At 37.5% G+C, this 15,246-nt stretch overlaps 1 protein-coding gene and 1 long non-coding RNA gene across 2 annotated transcripts in view; one reads left to right on the top strand and one right to left on the bottom strand.

The window, feature by feature from the left end:
* Positions 1-15,246, bottom strand: part of LOC309510889 (uncharacterized protein) — a 264,657-nt gene that overhangs the window by 91,095 nt on the left and 158,316 nt on the right. The window lies entirely within an intron of this gene.
* On the top strand, positions 52-13,606 carry LOC309511011. The gene is made up of 2 exons (XR_014210472.1): positions 52-238; positions 12,824-13,606. It is a non-coding gene; the product is annotated as an uncharacterized lncRNA (long non-coding RNA).

Here is a 15,246-nt window from a genome sequence, read left to right as displayed (position 1 = left end):
CTGTATTGTGAAAAGCGCTATACAAATAAACTTGACTTGACTTGATTATGACGGATAGACGAATTCACATGATAAATTAGCATTATAGTTCGCCATAGATAGCCTACTGCAGTGTCTGATGCAGGGAAGAATAAGAGAAGAGGAAAAAAGGGAATAAAGCCAGAGGTAAAGTGGTGTAATTAATTAACACTTTATATACAGTAATTGCATAGTAGGCATAATAGTAAGATACTACACTGTAAAACATGAGAGCCCCATTAATTTATATGAACTTACTTCTTGTCTTTAACTCCAATTGCAAAGATAAGTTGTGGAAATTTAACTCAAGTGTATAAGTTTTCGAAAATTAAACTTTAAGTTATACATTATGTTGACTACTTTTGATTTTGTCTGGCTTGTAAATGTTCATTTAACTCGTGGCTGTAAGTTACGGCGGGGGAGGGGTGATACAGAGCAAATACCGCGAAACACAGAGAGAAGTTTTCGCCATTTTAAGTTGACGCAGCTGCCAACAGGAGTCATACGCGAATTCGTGCTGAAAAACACAATATATCCGTGGAAGGTGAGTTTTTCTTTTTAATTTGTAATTATAATTAAGGACATTACGTTTTAATTCTTGTAAGCAGCACATTGACCGTGCTCTGCGAATTTAACGACACCATGGTGTTTTCCCTCACCAGTTCACCTTTTACCAGAACACCAAATGGTAAAATAATTTTATATATAACTTTGGTTCACAGCTTATACCGTATTTTTTGTTAGTTGGTGGGTGTGGAGCGGAAAAGCATTGTTTGCCTTTGAACAAATGTCCGTTGCCATAGCAGCTAACGTTAGTTAACTTAGCCAACATTACACAGCTAATTTCTGGGCAATCTAAGTGGAAATCACATGGTGATGATCGTGTTTGAGGGGTTAGGCCTTTGTCTAGTGTAGGACTTCATATGAATTAAAGTTAACAATCCGAAAATACTGCAGGGTTTTTCCGTCCTAGAAAATTACGAGGTGGTCGCCTCCGTCACATTTCGTGCTGCCTACGGCTGTCGACAAAACTCAGTCAAAAGATTAGGCCTGTCGCGATCTGATATAATGATTTAGTGCTTAAAAGTAATCTAATGTTAAAGACATTCCATAGCTTAATGTGAGGTCACGTTACAGAAGAATATTGACATTGTTAATTCAAGTTCACGGAAACTTGTCTTCCCTCCGCTGCAGCTGTCAATCATTCTCTATAGAGACAGAGCGCAACGCGTCATAATCTGAAGACCACGCCCACCAAGGGGGAAAACAAACCAACTGTCTCCATTGACTTTGCATTGCGAGAGGCTGCCTCCTTGTCATTTCTTGCTTCTAACAAAAGACAGAATAATGCCTAAAAGCTGCTGTGTGACAAGGTGTACAGCAAACAAGCTAAGAAACCCAGAAATAAGTTTTCATAAGCTGTCGACCCCAAAAAACGAGCGTTTGAGGACATAAAAGTGGATACAGGCTGGAACGAATGGGTAAATTGTGGGATCCTGACACTCAGTATGCACTAAAAATACACTACGTGTGCAGTAAGTTAAACATTTGGTCACTGGTGAGTCAAATATCCGAATGTCAGTTTTATATATTATATTTCTGTAAGATAAACTATCCTGTGTTGCCGATTACGGTCTCCTCCAGCGGGTGTACGTTAGTTCTCATAGTAATGAGACACGTGACGCTCTGTCTCAACTGCCTGTATCCACTTTTATGTCCTAAACACTCGTTTTTTGGGGTCGAGAGCTAATAAAAACTTATTTCAGTTTTTTTTTTAGCTTGTTTGCTGTACACCTTGTCACACAGCAGCTTTTAGGCATTTTTCTGTCTTTTGTTAGAAGCAAGAAATGACAAGGAGGCAGCCTCTCGCAATGCAAAGTCAATGGAGACGGTTTGATTGTTTTCCCCCTGGGTGTGGGCGTGGTCTTCAGATTATGACGCGTTGCGCTCTGTCTCTATACAGCATTCAAACGGCCCGTTGCGTTTGGTTACGACAGTCAGCATGTTAAAACTCTGCCAATATGATATATTCCTAATACAAGGCTCGAAATTGCGACCATTTTGTTCGCTTATGCTCCCGAAATTTAATCTGTGCGACCTAAAAATATATTTGGGAGCATTTGTGCGAGTGCAAATAATGGTTGTGGCGCGACCTGTTTTCAGTTCTCTACAAAACGTGCGCAAATTACTGCACAGTGTGTACCTTATGATACGCGGTGGCCGGACAACGTAACATAACCAATCAAACTTCACCCTTACGTTCTTAACTTTAAAGAAGGTTTTAGATTGGTTAATATTAGCTGTCAATTACTCTCGCTCCCTTTCACTGCGCTCCTTTGTCCCGGCCGCGCGCAGCCTCTCACCGTCTTCAAACTGTCTTGCTCTCTAGCTTGATTTTTAAAATGTTACTGGATTTATTTGTATCTTTGTAGAGATTAGTAATGCAGTGCAAATGTGCTTAAAATATCACCTTCCATCTATATAATAAAACTGGGGATATTAGATGTTAAGCATTTAACTGACCTACATTGAGAACGTGCACTACAAATTTTTTTCCACATTTTTTTTTTCCTTCTTCCTCTTGACAGATTTCAAGAATGTTCCCTTAATGAAGTGGAGATGTAAGTTTTGTGCATTCTCTACTAATCATCAGGGAAGAATACTACAGCACTACAAAGAGTGTCATGGGCATCATCGGAGGAGTTCAGGCCTCACCTGTATTCATAAAGACTGTTTAAAAACTTTTCAAACCCAAGCCAAACTTAAAAATCATTTAAAAGAACATAAAAAAGGATACAGGATTTTAACCAAATTATCCTGTGATTTATGTACATTCTCAGAGTCTTGTGACATTTACAAATATTTCATCCATCTGAAGATTCATTTGAGAAACAGAGAACTTGTTAATTGTCCATTTGCAGGTTGTTTTTTCAAGTCTAGTGTGCTATCTACTTTTACTTCTCATAGAAGTCGCTATCATAAGCCTTCCACCTTAGAAAATTTCAGACCAGAGCTTGTGGCAGAGCTTGCAGTGTCTGTGCCTGTGCCTGTTGTTGAAGACGACTTTGTTTCAGACACTGAAGATATACTTGAAACTGATTCTGTATTTGAGGCGGCTGGATCTGGACTTGAAAATGGCAAGGCCATCCAAAATCAGTTGGGATCTCTATTTCTCCGCATGCAAACACTTTTACATGTATCAAATTCAGCAGTACAGGAAATAGTTGATGAGTTATTTGACATTGGAGAATTTGCTCATCAAAACATAAAGACTGTCATTGATAATATTTTGAAAGAAAATAATTGCAGTGTTGATGCCTCTGTTGTAACTTCATTGACTGAAGAATTACAAACTTTGAACCCACTCAGATTGCTCTCAAGGGAGGGGCCTCTTGGCACGGAGCGCAAAAGACAGTCATTTTATTAAAAAAAACTTTTCTGTTATTGAACCAGTTGAGTATGTGTTAAATGCACAAGAAAAAAATCATACTTTTGTTTATGTTCCTATTTTAGATTTGCTCAGTAAACTTTTGGAACGAAAAGAGGTTCTTCAGACACTAGAGAGATCCAGTCAACATGAAGGTAATTACGGTTCAATTCGAGATGGAGAATATTTTAAAGAAAACAAGATTCTCTCTGAAGAAAAGGGTATAGCTCTTGGACTATATATTGATGATTTCGAAATTTGTAATCCGTTAGGTACTTCCAAAAAAAAGCACAAAATTTGTGGGGTATATTGGGTGATTGCCAATTTACCCATACGACTTCGCTCAACATTATCATCAATTTATCTAGCTGTGTTGTGCAAAACTGTACACATAAAAGAACATGGTTACAGCAAGGTTCTAGAGCCTCTGATTAGGGATCTTGAGCTCCTTGAGAGAGAAGGTGTGTTTGTTCAGAGTCTTGGCTCTAATCTCAAAGGGACAGTTTTGTATGTATCTGCAGACAATTTGGGTGCACACTCACTTTCTGGATTTCAAGAGTCTTTCAATGTTGATAAGTTTTGCAGATTTTGTACGGCAAGTCGTGTAGATCTTCAGCAGTATAATGTCAGGAGTGGGGTTTTTACCTTGAGAACACCAAGATTGTTCGATGAAGCCATTAATGTGCTTAAGCAAAGTGATCTGTCTTGTGTTGATGGTATAAAGAGAGACTGTCCTTTAAACAGACTGGCTCACTTTCATGCTGCAAAAGGATTTCCACCGGATTTTCTACACGATGCATTTGAAGGAATTGTACCCGTGGAGCTCTGCATATGCCTCTCAGATCTGATTGCTAAGAAGTATTTTACATTGAATGACCTTAATGAGAGAATAAAAACATTCCCCTTTCAATTCTATGACAAAACTAACAGACCCCAGACAATACAAAAAAACTTTCAAAAAAACAAAACTATCGGTGGCAATGGACACGAGAATTGGGCACTTCTGAGATTTCTTCCACTGTTGGTTGGCCACTGTATTCCAGAGGGGGAAAAAACGTGGAATATAATTCTTGAATTAAAAGACATTGTTGAGTTGTTATCCAGCTCCTCATTCACAACAGAAACCCTGTGCTACCTGCAAGCCAAAATCTCTGACCATCGACAGTTGCTTTTAGAAGTTTTTCCATGTACTAAATTGCGTCCTAAACATCATTATTTGGAACATTATCCTATGTTAATCCAAAAATGTGGTCCCCTAATTGAATTTTGGACACTAAGATTTGAGGCAAAACATTCTTTCTTTAAAAAGGTGGTCCGTGATGCTGGGAACTTCAAAAATGTTCTGCACACGTTGGCCACAAGACATCAACTAATGTTGGCATACTATCTGGAGATGCCAAGTGTTTTTAAACCAAGCATTGAAACTGGACATGTATCTGTTATATCTGTGGACATCTTGGATGCTGCTATCAGGGTGACAATATGGAACAAGTTTAAAGGTCTGGACACTGTTTCATTCACATCCACCGTGTATTTAAATGGGACAAAATATTCCAAAGGAATGGTGATCTCAGTTGGGCACACAAGTGGACTACCAGATTTTGGGAAAGTACTCGAGATCTGTATAGTGGATGGTCGCATACTTTTCATTATTGAACTGTTCACAGCTGGCTTCTTGGAACATCTAAGGTGTTACCAGCTCACCAAAAAAGACCCTGCAGTAACTGTGGCTGTCCAACCTGAACAGCTGAATGACTACATTCCCCTCGTCGCATACCTTGTTGATGGAAAGCTGCTCATTACTCCAAGGACATTCATGTTACAATAAGGTATAGTAAACATATAAATCTTTAAAATCTTGCTGTTTAACTTGTTTACTCACTACAAGCCTAATGCAATCACGCAACAAATTTAATGCAGACCATGCTGTTCTTTGAGTACAATTTCATGGGCTTTGTCTACATTGCTGCTTCTGATATCTGTTACTGTTTTTATTTATTTTTTCACAGTTACGCTGTTGATTCCTCCTCGAAGTTGTCACCTCAAGGCGTGTCACCCTACAGAGTGTTCCTGAGTCAGCCAAGAAGCTATATGAAGGACATTCATGATAAGATAAAATAAGGTAAGGTGAACTTTTTTTTTTAGATATTTTTATTTTTTACTGTTTTATTTGTGTACTCACTGCTGGCCTAATACAATGACACAAGGGGCCCTATTTTAACGATCTGAAACGCAAGTGTCAAGCGCAAAGCGCAAGTAACTTTGTGGGCGGGTCTCGGCGCTGTTGCTATTTTCCCGGCGGGATAAATGACTCTTGCGCCAGGCGCAAATCTAAAATGGGTTGGTCTGAAGTAGCTTCATTATTCATAGGTGTGGTTTGGGCGTAACGTGAAATAAACCAATCAGAGCGTCATCTCACATTCCCTTTAAGAGCAGAGGCGCTTTTTCCATAGCGGATTGCTATTGTAACGGCGGATTTGCCAGGTGCGCGCCAGGAGCGGTTCACAGCCAAGGAGAGCAACGCTCTCGTCACGGCCGTAAAAGAGAGAAGTTACATTGAAATGGAGAAACCCACCCAAATTAACTTCGGTTAAACAGGCGTATGATAATTTGGGTAAATGTGTAAGCTAGATGTATGCTTTTATAATAAATTGTCTATCTAATTATCTATCTAATTATCTATCTATCTATCTATCTATCTATCTATCTATCGTAATAATGTATGATTTGCAAAAATGAAAACTGCTGCTTCTGTGTAGATGAGAGAATCAAAGTGTATGCTCGTTGTGCACACGCTACATTGATTATGGCCAAGCATGCGCCCTTAAAATAGCATATGAATAACATGCGCAACGCGCCACTGACTTTAAACTATTTTTTCCTGGTTAGTGGCGCAATTGTTTTCTAAACCTGCAAAATAGCATGAAGGAACGTTTGCGCCGGAACACGCCTCCTCTTTGCGCTGAACCGCCCCCGGGAGCGCAAGTCTATTTCTTAGTTAACCGACGTGCTTCTGTGGAGGGAAAAGTCCGCTTTGCGCGGGTGCAAAATAGGAATGATACATGCGTCGGTGTACAAAGTCACTTGCGCTGGGTGCAAGATAGGGCCCAATATGTTTAATTCAGTCCTTGCTCTATTCATTGTACAATTTCATGGCTTTTGTCTAGGGATGTGCACGAATAGTCTGAATTGATCTGTAATTAGCTATTATTTGAAAAATAAAAATACTATTAGATTTTTACTACGTTGCTTTGATAGCCATTAATGCAATGAACCCATGATAAATCACAAGCACGCAAACTAAAGATCTGGGACAGTTGAGTATGGCAGAATGTCCCATTGTGACTCACCAATCGTTAAAGGATTAGTTCACTTTCAAATGAAAATTTCCTGATAATTTACTCACCCCCATGTAATCCAAGATGTTTATGTCTTTCTTCAGTCGAAAAGAAATGAAGGTTTTTGATGAAAACATTCCAGGATTATTCTCCATATAGTGACTTCAACGGCTATCAAACGGTTGAAGGTCAAAATGTCAGTTTCAGTGCAGCATCAAAGGCTCTACATGATACCAGACGAGGAATAAGAGTCTTATCTAGCCAAACGATCGGTCATTTTCTAAAAAATAAAAATATGTACCTGTATATGCTTTATAAACACAAATGTTCGCCTTGCACTACTCTGCGATGGACGTTTATGACGTCACTAAACACGTTGAAAAGGTTATGTTTTAAACAATTTAAAGATCCTGGATATGCACACGAAGTGACCATTTTAAGCAATAAACAAAGACATTTGAATATTTGTCATTGAACATACAATAAGGTTTAAACGATCCTCCTTCTCCACATTTATAAACACTGAGTCGGTGTCAAGTGTGACCTTTTCAACGTGATTGTCATAGACGCGCATTGCAGAGTAGTGCAAGGTGAGCAATTTGTGTTTATAAAGCATATACAAAATTTTTATTTTTTTGGAAAATGACTGATCATTTGGCTAGATAAAACCCTTATTCCTCGTCTGGTATCATGTAGAGCCTTTGATGCTGTACTGAAACTGCAATGTTGACCTTAAACCGTTTGATAGCCGTTGAAGTCACTATAAGGAGAATAATCTTGGAATGTTTTCATCAAAAACCTTTATTTATTTTTTCCACTGAAGAAAGACATCAATTATCTTGTATCTTGTGTTGAGTAAATTATCAGGAAATTTTAATTTGAAAGTGAACTAATCCTTTAAATGTATCACTGCTTTCACGACGGCAGGTAAGCGTTGCTGTACCCCGGGTGATCCGAGATGATACCTTTTCAGATAGCAAATTATCTCGAGACATATCATATGCTTCATTTAAGTTTCGTTGAGGGTTTAAGAACAGAAAACACAAAGTACTTAGCACACCGTTATCTTTGTGTCTCTGCAACGTCTGTCAGTGGAGCATGTTTTCTCATCTGAGCATGTGGATATTGTTGAACGTGAAACTATAAACACAATAACCGACTTGAGTATATATGTTCGTTCTGTAAGATAAATGTCGACGTCTGCTTTATTAGCGTTTTTTCCCCCGCTCGCTGTGCATGAGCTTAAATACTTTGACTCTTTTGTTTTTGTTTACATATTGTTTAATGTTATCAACTTAAAGAAAACCCTAAGATATAATGTAAGCTTGTTGTGAAATTGACTAATCATAAGCTTGTTCAGAATTGGATAATAACTAGATGCATTAAAAAAAAAAAAACTCCTTCTCGTTAAACGTCATTTAAATAAACTAATTTGAATACAATACTTTTTAAAAATGCCCATCCCTACTTTTATCTATACTTTTACGACCTTTTGATTTTGTTTTATTGTATTGTCATTAGTTACAGCTGCTGATTCCTCCAAGATGCTTCTCAGAGTTATTGTGTCACCTCAAGAAATAAGGCGTGTTACCCTACAGAGTTTGCCTGAGTCTGTTGAGAAATTATGTGAAGCACTACGCACCAGTTTGGGTTTGCAAGGAAACTTCATTATTCAGTTTGAAGATCCAGATTTTGGAAATGAACTCTGCAATTTGACAGATATCAAAGATCTACCAACTGATCGAGCAACACTGAAAGTTTTGTTCACATTTTCTGATTCAGTTTCTCACTCGACATTAGATTCTGCAAGCTTGAGTTCACCAGCTAATGCTTCATCAGTGGATTGGCCTAATCCTTTTGTAATTCCTGACTTCTCGCATGATGTTGAACTTCAACTGAGAGCAGCAAATGATTCCTATGCCAGAGATGGAACAGTCATTGTTATCTCCAAGGGTGTTAAGAGTGAAATACTGGACAAACTAGCTGATATGATATCAAAATACACTCCATATCCTAGCAAAGATCTGTATGAAAGTGTAGCCAAAGCTCTTGTAGCAAAGCACCCTTGTCTCCAAAAGCCAGGTTCTGCCAAAGGATGGTACTGCTGGGTGTTCAGTTTAAAATTCAAGATGGGCAATTATCGTCAGAAGTTGATGGCAGCTGGATGCCCTGAAGTTGTTGTAAATAAAAGAAAGCATGGACAGACAAGCTGCAAGGCAGTCAAGAAATCAAAGAAGGGAGAAATCCACTACTTGCCAAATCTACCTGAAGGACAATCTGCAGTCACTTTAGAGGAGAATCGGAAGACCATGCTTTTAGAGGTCCAAAAGTGTGATCCAGACCTGCAGCTTCTTGATGAGCTGATGACTGCAACATTCTCTCAGCGAAGAAAGGAAATCATTGGTGATGAGCCGCTCATCTCTGTAGTCAGGGACAGATGGCCTGCACTCTTCAATGAGAGACAGGTAACCAGTGCCAACCCAGACATTCAAGGGGGTCGCACACCGGACTCGCAGCTTAGCGCCGCACAGCGTCACGTCTTTTAAATTCGGACACATTATTCTCTATGAGAGTACACACACCGGCGGCGCCTTTCGGCGTCTGTCCGTGGCGCCCAGCAACGGCTCAGGACCGTGTTCAAAATCCTGCCGCGCCACAGAGCGCCATTTACATAGTTTTATATTAAATTTACATAGTTTTATATTAAATTTACATGTATGTGTCTCAAATCGTAGTTAATGTATATACGGACTTCACCCTGTGCTGCAATATACATTTAGTTTTATATTTATTTACAGAAATCAGAAAATTGCTGATGTTATCGGATTTTCAGGTGAGCGGCGCTGAGCTGCGCGTCCGGTGTGCGACCCCCTTCACAGATAAATTACAAGGAAATGATGTATTTCCTTAAATGGGTAGTGACATGGCTGATTTAAATGAATTTGAGGTTCCCATATGCCTGTGAAATCATTTTCGTCTGTACTTGCTATCCCTCACTACTCTCTTTTGCTCTTTTCCCTCTCTCAATCTTTGCTGTCTTGTGTGTCTGTTTCAGATAAGTGGAGAGTTCAATAGACTAGTCACCACCGATCTACTGCAGTCATTCTTAAATGGACTAGATGCCTTGGTGCCAAGTCTTTTAGAGCTGTACAAAGTAGCTGTATCGTCAAGCAGGAGGTTGAGCCTTAGCAGTGTTATGCAGTGCCTTGATAAGGAGGTATGAATAACAATGAACTAATTATTTTACATTTGATTACTTAATTCAATTTTGGTTTCTAAAAAATACTGATAGGCCTACCTGAAAAGCACTGATTATTTCATTATTATTATTATTATTATTTTATTATTTGTTCTTTTTTTAAATTAATAACTGTTTACTTGTTTTTAATAATCTTTGAAATTGATATTTGACCCTAATCAATATTTACTAACATAGGGATTCTAATTTGTATAATGCCAGTCACTCAGTCTTGTTTATAATTGTTTGTAGGACACAAATCAAAACAGAAGAACAGCTGCCTTACTTGGTCTTCCACACTTCTTTTCAGAGGATACTTCGGATATAATCAAGATGTGTGATGTAAGAAAATATATTTACACATTGTTAACGTACTAATGATACTGAATTCATTGCAGAGCAGTAGGGATGGAGAAAAAAATTATTCACTTAACTTCATGATTTTTTTTGTGTGATTTTTTTTTGTGTGTGATTTTTTGTGATTTTTTTTTTATTTCTTTTCATTCCAGAGTCAATAATAATTCATTAATTAATTAAATTAGCTTCATTTTAGTCTTTGTTTATAATAAATAATTGACCGTACAGTGGCTTTTAGCCTAATTTGTGCTTCTCCAGTGGCTTGTTTTGACTGTCATCCCAGCTTTGTAGAGCATATATTAAAATGAAGTAAAATCATGATATGGCTTAGTGCAATTGTCATTCTTTTATTGGACCATTTCTATCATTTTATAGACCAAATCTATTACATGCCTTTTGACTTAGGATTGATACTGTCCATTTGTTTTAGGTTCATGGTGAAACCCTGGATGTCATTATGAAGGGAATGCGTGTTGGACTACTGATTGGACATGGTGTCCTGAATGATGCATTTCCTCTTGATGTCTCCAACGTGGCTGTGGTGGTAGAGGAGACAATTGTTCTCCATAATCTCCGAGACATACCCACTGGCTTTGCTCTGTTAATGGGCACAATCTACTGCCTTAACCTTGAATATCCCCGCAGTATGAGGTACTTCTTCGAATTCCTGCAGAAAGTAGTCATGAAGATTAAAACTGACCACTGTTCTGCCAAGATACATGGACTTCGAAACAAACTGCTGAGATATAATTTATAGACTGGTCTCAAACCATATATCGGAGGGAACATGTTACATTTGCAGTCTTTGTCTTCAGTTACTTGACCCTGTTCAAATTTGATATTACCGACCATTTCAAGTAAAACCCAAGTACTGCTGAAAAATATCAGAAGCATAAATGTGTTTGTTATACAAGGTTGTTAATTTTGAGAATTTCTGAAGCTTTTGCTGAGGGGACACTTATTGTTACTTTGCATTCTGTTCTTTACATTTTTTTTTAACACAGTTGCTCTGCAAGGGTAGAAACAACATGGAATTGTTCTTAAAGCGTTTTGGCATTTCTAAGTTTAGCTGATTCTAAGTGTTTTAAACTAAAACAACTGCTGGTGTTGTCATTTACAACTTCAAAGACTCTTTAAGAAAGTATGTGAAAGATGAAATTGTTGTGAAATTCTAGGTAACATAAAGAAAAAGGTTTAATTATAATCCCTTACTTAGAACCTGTTTTCCTGACATTAATTGTATCATAAAACCAATGTTACATTTATGCAACATTGAACTTTTTACAATAAAAATATTTTTGAGCAGATGATTTGTTGATTATGAGTTTTCAATAATGTAACCTAGTAAGTTGTCTTAACTTGGAGAATCAAGTTGAAACAACATTTGACAAAGTTGTTTAAACTCAGAGAATCAAGTTGAAACAAGGAATGTTCATTAGCTAGATAACTTGTAAAACACAACATTTTGAGTTGAAACAAAGAATATATTTAAGTTGAGTTAACTCATGTTTTTAAGGCAGCAGGTGAACTTTCGTTTCTAAGTTTAACAGACTTGAAATGTTTTACAGTGTAATGTTTGCTAATTATTGGCAGTTATTTTTATTATTATTATGTTATTTTTTCACCTTAAACTTTGTGCAAATAGCAGTTCTGAGTTCTCCAGAGTCCCCAGACAATGTGATTTTGTAACAGTCATGTCAGTCTTTTAAACGTATGTCATTTCACTTTTTTTTATTAATGTTTTTGCTCTGTTGTGCAGATTTGGGGGATATATATGGCATTTTTAAAATTGATTTGCCAAAATTAGTAATGATATCTATATGGGTTTATTTAAAGTAGCAACATTTTATGTAAAATTCACATTAATGAAGATCTACATTTCTCAGTTTCATTCATGGCGAAAACGTGAAACGTTCCATAGTTTAGTGGAATATTGCTGCCATCTACTGGAAAACAAACACTTTTGCTAGTGCGCAATTAATAGTTTGTGCATAAATGGCTTGATGTAAATAATCTTGCTATTTGTATTTAGACTGTAATAGTGTGCTATTTTGTATAGTTTAACCAGCCTTTTTTTTTTTTTTTTTTTTATATCATGAGCACAATGACGGGTGGAATGGGCTGTGAGGGGCACCAGGTAAAATCTTGCCTAGGGCAGCAAATTGGTCAGGGCCGAGCCTGCATATATGGTTCTTTAATGTATTTGTACTAAAACGCGTTAATTTTCAGCTGAAAATGCGGCTGAAACAGGTAGCCTAGTAGTGCATCCCAAATTTCTCAACATTAACATTTTAATATAACATTATAGTCATTATGGCCTTTAGAAAAATGTTTTTTGAGGAGGTGGGGTAGTAGTGCACTATAGGCCCCTGTGGCGCGGCCTAAGCTTTTGTCCTTAATGGCATTTTTTTCCTTACATTACTTTTACTTTTATACTTTAAGTAGTTTTGAAAGCAGTACTTTTACACTTTTACTTGAGTAAAAAGCTTGAGTTGATACTTCAACTTCTACAGAAGTATTTTTAAACCAGATATCCAGAACCACCAAAGGAGGGAGAGCATTTTCACATTTGGCTCCAAAACTCTGGAATAGTCTTCCTGATACTGTTCGTTGCTCAGACTCACTCTCCCAGTTTAAAACTAGATTAAAGTCGCATCTCTTCAGCCAGGCATTCATATAATCCTACAGTTCAAACTACAATCCGGCCTCTAGCTCATAAATGCCAGAGGAGAACTGGCCCCCGACTGAGCCTGGGTTCTCCCAAGGTTTTTTTTTCTCCATTAGGTCACCTGATGGAGTTTTAGGACACCATTAGGTCACTTGATGAAGTTTTTCGGTTCCTTGCCACTGTTGCCTTTGGCTTGCTCAGTTGGGGATATTTTGGGGATATTTAATCTAATTTTATCAATCAATAAATTCCTCTTGAAACAAACTTTGTTGTATTATTTTAATTTAATACTGTGAAGCTGCTTTGATACAATCTGTATTGTGAAAAGCGCTATACAAATAAACTTGACTTCTACTTGAGTAATGAATGTGAATACTTTTGACACCTCTGCTGAATGTGCACTGAAACTTATCATTTATCTTAAGGATAAGATCTGCATAGGTAAAATTAAAACAATGAAAAAAGTGCAATATTAGTATTGCTCAGAAAACAGAAGTTTGGTATTTTGCTTGTAGGATCAGTGGACTGTGGCGTAACATCATCTCAATCCAAATAATCTGGCAATTAAATCAGAAAACTATTATTAAGGCAAAATACACATATTATAAATAGTACAAATGTCTACACACCAGCTCTCTCTCCTTTTATTGCTCACCTGCAAACACCAGAACCTCACACAGAGTGAGATATTCTTTGCGCCTAGGTATAATAATGTTGACATATCGGCCATTAATAGGCTTAAACTGAAATGTTTTTGTCTCTCCAGGTGTGATGGACACAACAGCTTCAGCCCTGTGATCACACAGAGTAACAGAGAAATAGAGACGGGCGTATCAAAACAGCATGAAGCATATTAAATATACTTCAGTCAAAGTTCATATTAAAAGGAAAATGAACTTTTACTTTTATTCAAAGTAGCGTTATCTTATTTACTCATTTTCTAACCACTTGTGTAAGTATTAAGAGAGAGACAATACTTACAGCTCATTATTGTTGCCATTATTTCCCAGGCTGTTGCCGATACGGATCTCAGCTCCATTTATCCTCTCTGCAAAACCATCTCCACGATTAGTGATGCTAACCCTGTTTACCTTGTAGATTTCCCCCAAGTCAACTCTCCACCAGGGTTCATAGTTCCAATTAGTATGAGTGCATGACCCACCACTCATGATTGAATTCCTGTTGCCATCGACAGCCTTTTGAGCTCCTGCTTCACTGATGGGTGTGGAAGACTGGGCAGCTGCGGCTCTAAGAGCAAGATTCCCTGTTTAACATAAAATAACAAATAATAGCTTTTCTTTTTCTTTTTTTTTAGTTTAATGTGCTAAAGTATAATCTCAATAAAATGGGCAAAATAAAGCTACGATATGTAATCCAAATGATTATTACACGGCTCTCTGGAATACTTGAATCTGATTGGTCAGTCGCCACATCCCGAGGTCTGATATTTCCAGATAATGACCGTCATCAACAGCAGCGCTGTATAACACACGGCTCATCCGGGTTTCTGGAGCCGGCCTTTCTTTAACCCTTAATCACTGTTTGGGGTCAGAATGACCCCACTGGACTTTTCCTTCATTTTTTAAGTGTTACCTTCATCTCAGGAACTCTGTGACATTTCCTAAATAATCTATCTAAACATGCACAAAAAAACTGGGCTTGATTTGGTTGTTCTAAAGGTGTGTACATTTTTTTTTTTTTTTACCTTTTAAGGTGTTTGGGGTCAAAATGACCCCACATTGAAAATGAATGGGAAAATGAAAAAAATGACTTTTTAAAATTTTGTTTGTCAAAAAAATTAAAATAAATCCATTATAAATCTGAAAATGTCTACAAATAAACCAAGGTCTGGTCCTAGAGCATAAATAAAAAGTAGAACGAACTTTCTATCTCATACACACTACACACACACAAACACACAAATGTATGTGACTGCAACAGAGAGCATTTTACAGACATTGGCCAATAAAATAAACAAAACTGGCATAAATCGTCTGGTCCTAGAGCATAAACCCAAAGTGGAACGAACTTTCTATCTCACACACACACACACACACACACACACACACACACACACACACACACACACACACACACACACACACACACACACACAAATACAAAAAAGTTGTATTGTTCTGTGTACCCTTCACCTGTTCATTACAGTTTATTGGTGCTGTTTTTTTGTATTATATTGGTT

This window comes from Leuciscus leuciscus (assembly GCF_965113295.1).
Source record: "Leuciscus leuciscus genome assembly, chromosome: 12".
Taxonomy (NCBI): domain Eukaryota; kingdom Metazoa; phylum Chordata; class Actinopteri; order Cypriniformes; family Leuciscidae; genus Leuciscus; species Leuciscus leuciscus.
The sequence above is the reverse complement of the archived record's forward strand: the minus strand, read 5'-3'. Positions and strand labels throughout refer to the sequence as shown.